We start from the raw sequence: 8,935 nt of genomic DNA, 5'->3' as shown, positions 1-8,935 counted from the left end.
CAGAGGGAAGTATTGGCTCATTTGCAAAGGAGTGCAGTTAAAAGAGAGGTGCAAATTCACCAGAGACTGTTGTGGAGTAGGGGAAGTTTGAAATGACAGTAAATCCCAAACACGTACACAGTCGAGGGGGAAAATTTGGCAGCTACTGCAGCCACTAGTTCCCTTCTCTTTATGTCACCCTCATCCCAGTTTTGCATTCCCAACCAGCTGCCCCCCGTCCTGTGTTTGTGTTTGCTTTGTTTTTATGACCACTTCAGTGATCCATTGCCAGTGGAAAACTGCTGGTGTTAACACAGCTGAGGTGCATTACTCAGACTGTTGTTCCTGCCTCTTACCTGGCTCCAGGCTCTGTTTGAGGCAGGAAGTTTTTGATTCTCACTTAAGAAGTAAATACAGATTCCTGCAGGCACGTTTTCCTCTGACCGTTTTAACTGGAGCCGTCATGTTACCTAAAAAAAGACATTTTTAACACCAACTCTGACCATTTTGATTTTGATACTCAATCACTCAGTTTTTCATACCTCATCTTAACCATGTAGCTTTATATAGAAAACCCTTTCAAATAGCGACTGAAACAAAAAGGCAGAGTTAAAGATAATTTAAAAGATCATTGATTGGGATAAATAAGTCAAACTTAGGTCTACAGTGTGCAGTGTTTGTTGTGCTGACACCAATATGGAAATTTGACCCCAAAAGTGGACATTTAAGCTCATTAAATGGGATAAACACTTCTTTCATGAAAATTTTTTGGGACTGTATTTATTTCTGCTGTTTGTTTCATGTTTCCACTGTGTGCTTACAAAACTTAGCCTATATATTGGAATTAGGGAAGGTGGTGGGCTATACTGTAATGCCTCCCACTTAACACATATATGCCAGGTCGGCTATGTAACTCCCTCTGTTATTGTCTTAGGGGTGTATCAGTGGCACATCAAATTCGATCTCTCATTCCAATTCTGTACATGCAAACAGGACACAGATGGTGCATCAGTCCCACTTTTAACAAGCAAAGTGAAAGGGTCTAAAGTTCTCTCACAACATCTTGTCATGTCATCCTAACAATTCATAATACTCACCAAGCAGCTGTTGGGTAAAGCAAGCTGACGGTGGATGGATCAGCTGAAAATATGTCTTTACTTAAACATGTTAAAGACCGCTGATTGAGATTTTTCTCGCGAGTGAACCCAGATAGTTGTTTTACAAGAAAAACATGATCTTTCCCTTCACCTGCGGACACCGTCTCCACTGCCACTGCTGTGTGTGAGTTGTTTTTTCAAAAGCCTTATACAGGGATGGGTTTCTCGTAACATCAGGTTGTTTTGTCAAAAAAAATTCCTGGAGCAAGAACGCTGAATTGCAGGGATGTCCCATTCAAGATTTGTTTTTGTCATTTGAAATAGAGTATCTGCCAATACCAAGTTTAAGTTCTACTCCTGCATTTCCCAACAGCACACAGTGGCAAACTACACACCACGAGTACATTCAATTTACTGAAACCAACAAAATAAGTCTGTAAAATTTTTCAGAAATTAAATTGTCTTAACAGAATTGTTCTAAAAGAGTATGACATGATGAAATAAAATAAAAAATAAATAAAGGTTGGATTCTTTTTGGACACCCCTTATTTCAATAAGGACCAATAAATTGGAAAGGAGTAACAGAATTTATTGATGTACAGAATTAACATATATTTGTCGAATAGACTGTGTTGGTGAAAGTAGGGAGAGGACAGGACCCCTGCAGTTTTGATGCTGGTGCTGGGCGAACTGAGAAAAAGAGACAGGGACACCTGATGAGGCCCTCTGGGCATCAAATGGGGTGGAGGTGGGATGTGTGAAAATAGGCCTGATGGGGGAATGCAGAGCAGGAGAAGGATTTAAAGAACGAGGAACTTACCGATTGGCTCAAGAAAAGAGCAGGTAAGAAGATCGTTGGGCCACAGCAGCGCCATCAGATTAAGGATGAGGGGAATTTGACAGCATGGGAAAGCAGAGGTGACAAAAGCAAAGAATGGGATTTCTGAACCCCAGGGAAAGAGAGCAGGTGAAAGAAAGAGATCCTCCTTATTGAACTTTCGCCATAGCTACATTACACTTTGTGTAACACTGCATAAGTAAATCTGGGACATCTGAAACAGAACATTACTGAAATCAAACATTCAAATAACTATATTGCACCACACAGTAATTTTTCTGTAGTAACACTGAACACAGCATTTCTGAGCAACATTACATGCTCCACTGAAACATGCTACTGTGTTGCCTGTCTTCCTTTGTCTGTTTAGCTTCCACCTATTCAGTGATATTGGCAAGTCGCAGCTTTTTTGTTTATGTAAGGAACATATGTGCTGTGTGTATATTACTAATTATATGAGAAATGCCTTTAGTAATTTGCCTCTACAATGATATGCCAATTAGCCATGTAACAATTACCTAACATGGAACTGACCTGAAATAACAGCGATCAGGAGTTAGAGTGATCAGTCAAAAAAAACTATTTGATCAGGACCCTGGTCTGAGACTTGACATCAGTACATCCCTACTGAATTGTGTTAAAATGAGAGTAAGTTGCTAAACAGTGAGACAGAGAGCAGAGGCTGCAGTTGTAGCTTTGATGTGTTTCGTACAGTTTTCTCTTGTTCATTTGGCTCAGACTCTGAAAACAAAACAACTCAGAGCTGCAGCTACTTACTGTAAGGAAAATCATCAGGCAGGAAGGTTTGGATAGTGCTGCTGTTAATTTAATAACCCAAATTGTCAGATTCTCCTGAGCTGTTAAGCTACTGCTACTGTGTCAGTCTGTCCATAAATGTGACTGCAGCAGTTCACACTCGTTCCTTTTGAGCCAGGACTGATGCTCCTTTATTGCACTTCACTGTTGTAGTGAAATACAGAGGCAGCTTGGAGGGCTGAGGTTGATCTGCTGCTGAACTGGCAGTGGATGTAGTAATGGAGACGAACCAGGCTATGCTTGTACGGACAAGCCGGCATGGTGTAACTCACCACTGTAACCAACACTGTCGTCACTTAGCTGATTCTGTGACGCTGGCTTGTTGTGCATAAGCACACATTGATGGCTGAGCCGCTCTGTCTGGCATGTGTACATAACCAAAGAGTAACAAAGATGGGTCGATGATGACTTCTTTTTTTTTTTAAGCTGCAACTGAAAAGGGCTTTAGGTAGGCTATGGTTCTTGGTCATATCTATTCACATTGTTGATTCAAACGTTTATGGAGGAATGCCAGATTATTAATTCAATAAACCATCATAATTTTGCTGGACAAACACATGTATGAGTCCAGGGGTTGATAAAGGATTGAGCAGCTTTGCTAACAGTTTTCCTGTACAGAGATGATGGACAGCAGATGAACACCTTACCTCAATAGAAATCTCTGGACATTCAGAGCTGAGAAACAATTCTGAAAGTCTGTTTAATCATGAAATTAGCTGAAAGCACACGGGTATTGGAGCCAAAGAGAAGATTTAGAGCTGTAACAGGATCAGTTTGATCTTTATTCAGTTTATTAAAGTTAGATCTTTCTCTATTTCTATTGTCAGAAAACTGACTATTTTAGTTTTCATGACAGTAACATGAGACAAACCAGACACTTTCTCCATGCTGTGAACCATCCATCCATCCATCATCTTCCGCTGGTCCGGGGATCGGGTCGCGGGGGCAGCAGCTTGAGCAGAGAGACCCAGACGTCCCTGTCCCCGGCCACTTCCTCCAGCTCTTCCGGGGGGACCCCGAGGCGTTCCCAGGCCAGCCGAGAAACATAGTCTCTCCAACGTGTCCTGGGTCTTCCCCGGGGCCTCCTCCCAGTGGGACGGGCCCGGAACACCTCACCGGGGAGGCGTCCAGGAGGCATTCTCACTAGATGCCCGAGCCACCTCATCTGACTCCTCTCGATGCGGAGGAGCAGCGGTTCTACTCCGAGCCCCTCCCGGATGACCGAGCTTCTCACCCTATCTCTAAGGGAGAGCCCAGACACCCTGCGGAGGAAACTCATTTCGGCCGCTTGTATTCGCGATCTCGTTCTTTCGGTCACTACCCACAGCTCGTGACCATAGGTGAGGATAGGAACATAGATTGACCGGTAAATCGAGAGCTTCGCCTTCTGGCTCAGCTCCTTCTTCACCACGACGGGCCGGTGCAGAGCCCGCATCACTGCAGACGCCGCACCAATCCGTCTGTCAATCTCCTGCTCCATTCGTCCCTCACTCGTGAACAAGACCCCGAGATACTTGAACTCCTCCACTTGGGGAAGGATCTCATTCCCGACCCGGAGAGAGCATTCCACCCTTTTCCGGCCGAGGACCATGGTCTCAGATTTGGAGGTGCTGATTCTCATCCCAGCCGCTTCGCACTCGGCTGCAAACCGCTCCAGTGAGAGCTGAAGGTCACGGCCTGAGGACGCCAGCAGAACCAAATCGTCCGCAAAAAGCAGAGACCCGATTCTGAGGTCGCCAAACCGGACCCCCTCAACGCCCTGGCTGCGCCTAGAAATTCTGTCCATAAAAATTATGAACAGAATCGGTGACAAAGGGCAGCCCTGACGGAGTCCAACCCTCACAGGAAACATGTCCGACTTACTGCCGGCAATGCGGACCAAACTCTGACACCGGTCATACAGGGACCGAACAGCCTGTATCAAGGAGTCCGGCACTCCATACTCCCGGAGCACCCCCCACAAGAGTCCCCGAGGGACACGGTCGAACGCTTTCTCCAAGTCCACAAAACACATGTAGACCGGTTGGGCGAACTCCCATGCACCCTCCAGGATCCTGCGGAGGGTATAGAGCTGGTCCACTGTTCCACGGCCAGGACGAAAACCACACTGCACCTCCTGAATCCGAGATTCGACTATCCGTCGGATCCTCCTCTCCAGTACCCCCGAAAAGACCTTACCAGGGAGGCTGAGGAGTGTGATCCCCCTATAGTTGGAACACACCCTCCGGTCCCCCTTTTTAAAGAGGGGGACCACCACCCCGATCTGCCAGTCCAGAGGCACTGCCCCCGATGTCCACGCGATGCTGCAGAGGCGTGTCAACCAAGACAGCCCCACAACATCCAGAGCCTTGAGGAACTCAGGACGGACCTCATCCACCCCCGGGGCCTTGCCACCGAGGAGTTTTTTGACCACCTCGGCGACCTCAGCCCCAGAAATGGGAGGTCCCACGTCCGAGCTCCCCAACTCTGCCTCCTCATCGGAAGGCGTGTCGGTAGGATTGAGGAGGCCCTCGAAGTACTCCCCCCACCGACTCACGACGTCCCTAGTAGAAGTCAGCAGAGCCCCGCCCTCACCATACACGGTGTTGACGGTGCACCGCTTCCCCCCCCTGAGCCGCCGGATGGTGGACCAGAATCTCCTCGAGGCCGTCCGGAAGTCGTTCTCCATGGTCTCCCCGAACTCCTCCCAAGCCCGAGTTTTTGCCTCAGCAACCGCCGAGGCTGCGTTCCGCTTGGCCTGTCGGTACCCATCAGCTGCTTCCAGAGTCCCACTGGCCAAAAAGGCCCGATAGGACTCCTTCTTCAGCTTGACGGCTTCCCTCACCACTGGTGTCCACCAGCGGGTTCGGGGATTGCCGCCACGACAGGCACCGACCACCTTACGGCCACAGCTCCGGTCGGCCGCCTCAACAATGGAGGCACGGAACTTGGCCTATTCGGGCTCAATGTCCCCCACCTCCCCCGGGACATGGTTGAACCTCTGCCGGAGGTGGGAGTTGAAACTCCTCCTTACAGGGGATTCCGCCAGCCGTTCCCAACAGACCCTCACAATACGTTTGGGCCAGCCAGGTCTGACCGGCTTCCTCCCCCACCAGCGGAGCCAACTCACCACCAGGTGGTGATCAGTTGACAGCTCCGCCCCTCTCTTCACCCGAGTGTCCAGGACATACTGCCGCAAGTCCGACGATACAACCACAAAGTCGATCATCGAGCTGCGGCCTAGGGTGTCCTGGTGCCAAGTGCACATATGGACACCCTTATGCCTGAACATGGTGTTCGTTATGGACAGTCCGTGACGAGCACAGAAGTCCAACAACAAAACACCACTCTGATTCAGATCGGGGGGGCCGTTCCTCCCAATCACGCCCCTCCAGGTCTCACTGTCATTGCCCACGTGAGCATTGAAGTCTCCCAGCAGGACGAGGGAGTCTCCCGGAGGAGCACTCTCCAGTGCCTCCTCCAGGGACTCCAAAAAGGGTGGGTACTCTGAACTGCCGTTCGGTGCATAAGCACAAACAACAGTCAGGACCCGTCCCCCCACCCTAAGGCGGAGGGAGGCTACCCTCTCGTCTACCGGGGTGAACCCCAATGTACAAGCGCACAGCCGGGGGGCAATAAGTATGCCCACACCTGCTCTACGCCTCTCACCGCGGGCAACTCCAGAGTGGAAGAGAGTCCAACCCCTCTCGAGGAGGCTGGTTCCGGAGCCCAAGCCATGCGTCGAGGTGAGTCCGACTATATCTAGCCGGAACCGCTCAGCCTCGCGCACCAGCTCAGGCTCCTTCCCCAGCAGAGAGGTGACGTTCCACGTCCCAAGAGCCAGCTTCAGTAGCCGAGGATCAGACCGCCAAGGTCCCCGCCTTCGGCTGCCGCCCAGCTCACACTGCACCCGACCCCCATGGCCCCTCCCACGGGTGGTGAGCCTATCGGAAGGGGGATCCGTGTCCTTTCTTCGGGCTGTGCAAACCAGACACTTTCTCCATGCTGTGAACCAAATTATTTATTCATTACCTGACTGATACTAAAGCTTTGGGGGGACAGATTCATGAGCACATTACTCATGGTATTGCTTATTGTCTGGCTTGGAAGTGGAACTACTTTCAGCAAATCTTGGCTAAAACACTGCAAACACACCCTGTGAATCATTATTTATTGCTGCATGAAAAGAAAAAAAATTGTGTTGTGTTGCTACATGTGTGCTTGATCTGTAATCACACTGCACATTCTCTATGATTTTATTCTAGCTGGTTGAGTGACAGCTCTGAGCTGGGTAATATTTATCAGTGTGAGCTTGTTGGCTTCTCTGTGAGCTTTGTTGGTGGTATTGTTGGAGAGCCAACTGCAATGAAGGTTTTTTATGATGTGGCAGTAGTTGATTCTGAGACTTTGTGCCAAGAGCAATCCAGATGTTACTCCCACAGTCTGTTTGTGTGTACATTCACCGCATACATACATTGATGTCCAGATGGCACAGCTTTTCCAATCTACAAATACCACTGTTTTTCTCCTTTCTCTGTGTCTATGGAGATGTTGTTAAAAGACTTCTTTTTGCAACCATAACTGACATTCGATATACAGAAAGTTTTGTTTTTTTCTTTTACCCAGTGTCTTCACCCTCTGCCACTCTGCAGTGAAACGCATCCCAGCATCGACTCGTGGGCAGCACTGGAGCCACTCTTACAAATGGACCTTGAACTGTTAAAAGGGACGTCTGGTCTCGCAGTAGTGCCCTACAAGCAGTCCTTGCTGCCCGGCTACAAACTGTAATTCTATAGCGTCATTGTCACGCTCCATATCCTTCTGATGACCCCGAGTCCAATTATACAGCTGACCCAAGCTTGATGATATAACCTTGGGCGTATTTTGGGGTCTGCTGGGGCTCAGAGGTGCACCTCTTGTCCATCATGACATGTCAGCTCTGTGTGTTAACCAGACACTTCCTTGAGAGGTCCCAGTGGGGGTCAGGGATGAAGACTGGCTCCTTTTGCAAGGCCCAGAGCATTTCATCACATTGCCTGACTAAAGCTTTCTTTTTTTTTTCTCACATAAACAATATGATAAAGTTGTCTGTGTGTGGTATTTTCAAATGTATAATTTCTACTGCAACAGTATAAATGCAAGTCTCTCTAGTGATCCCCAAAGATAAACACAGTAATGTACTCATATTTATCATAAATGTTTATTTTGGTGGTAAAAATCCCCCCCAAAAACAGTAAGACGTTACATATTTGGACACACTTAGTTAACATATGAGTTCTTGATACTGATTTTCCATCACTGAGGACTAAAGGGGCCCCTCTTGAATGTAGATATGACATGTATGCACACTGAATCTCATTGCTTTATATATCCATAGTCTCTATGCATGCTCAGCAGCTGTGGTGCATTAATGTGCAGCATGCTTAGTATGCACTATAAACTCTGGATAGGCTAGCTGTCACTGTTGACGGGGTCCCTAATGGATGAGGAGTTGATTTACATTTCCAAAGGCATACTGCAGCAAAGGAATTTCTATACAAGATTTGGCTGAAGGTAAAGGTTAATGCTGTCCGGTAAACATGTTGCTGTTTTTGCCTGGCTTTGTAAAGTTTCAGGCCAGAAGCTGGATTTGGGGCTTAGGAAATCAACTTCAGGTTTAACCCTGGGTTTGTTATTGTCATAAAAGAGGTTCACTTCTTACTATTGTCACGGTAACTGTAAACCTAACCTGCGCCAGAGCAAGTTAGGTTCAGAGATGAGAGATCAACACATGTAAAAGCACATCCTACCGTCCAATCAGTGCTTTTGGAAAATTATAACAAAACTAAAACAAAAAAAAAGAACTTGGTGTGTTAACGGTGATGAGTTCCTCTCACTTAGAATGGATTTCTCTTTCTCCAAGCGTTTATTTGGTGACCTTACAGGATGTGAAAGTAACTTTATCATCAATTACAATCATTAAACTACAGAAATATCTCCTTGCGGTTGCTTCAAACTCCCCTAAAGATGCATTTTTATAACGTGAATAATACAGGAAAAAAACATTTAGAAGTAAGACTAGTCATCTGTGTTCATTGTGTTTCTATGTTAATGTGTTTTAGAATAAGGATCAAATTGTGCTATACACATTCTTTAAAAAAAAACAAACAAAAAAACGGTACTCCTGTGCTAATGACTAGAGAGTGCCTCAGGTGTTAATGGGTTATCATTGGTTATTGATGCATTC

The sequence above is a fragment of the Odontesthes bonariensis genome, chromosome 13 (genome assembly GCF_027942865.1).
Source record: "Odontesthes bonariensis isolate fOdoBon6 chromosome 13, fOdoBon6.hap1, whole genome shotgun sequence".
Taxonomy (NCBI): domain Eukaryota; kingdom Metazoa; phylum Chordata; class Actinopteri; order Atheriniformes; family Atherinopsidae; genus Odontesthes; species Odontesthes bonariensis.
This window is presented reverse-complemented; position numbering follows the sequence as displayed.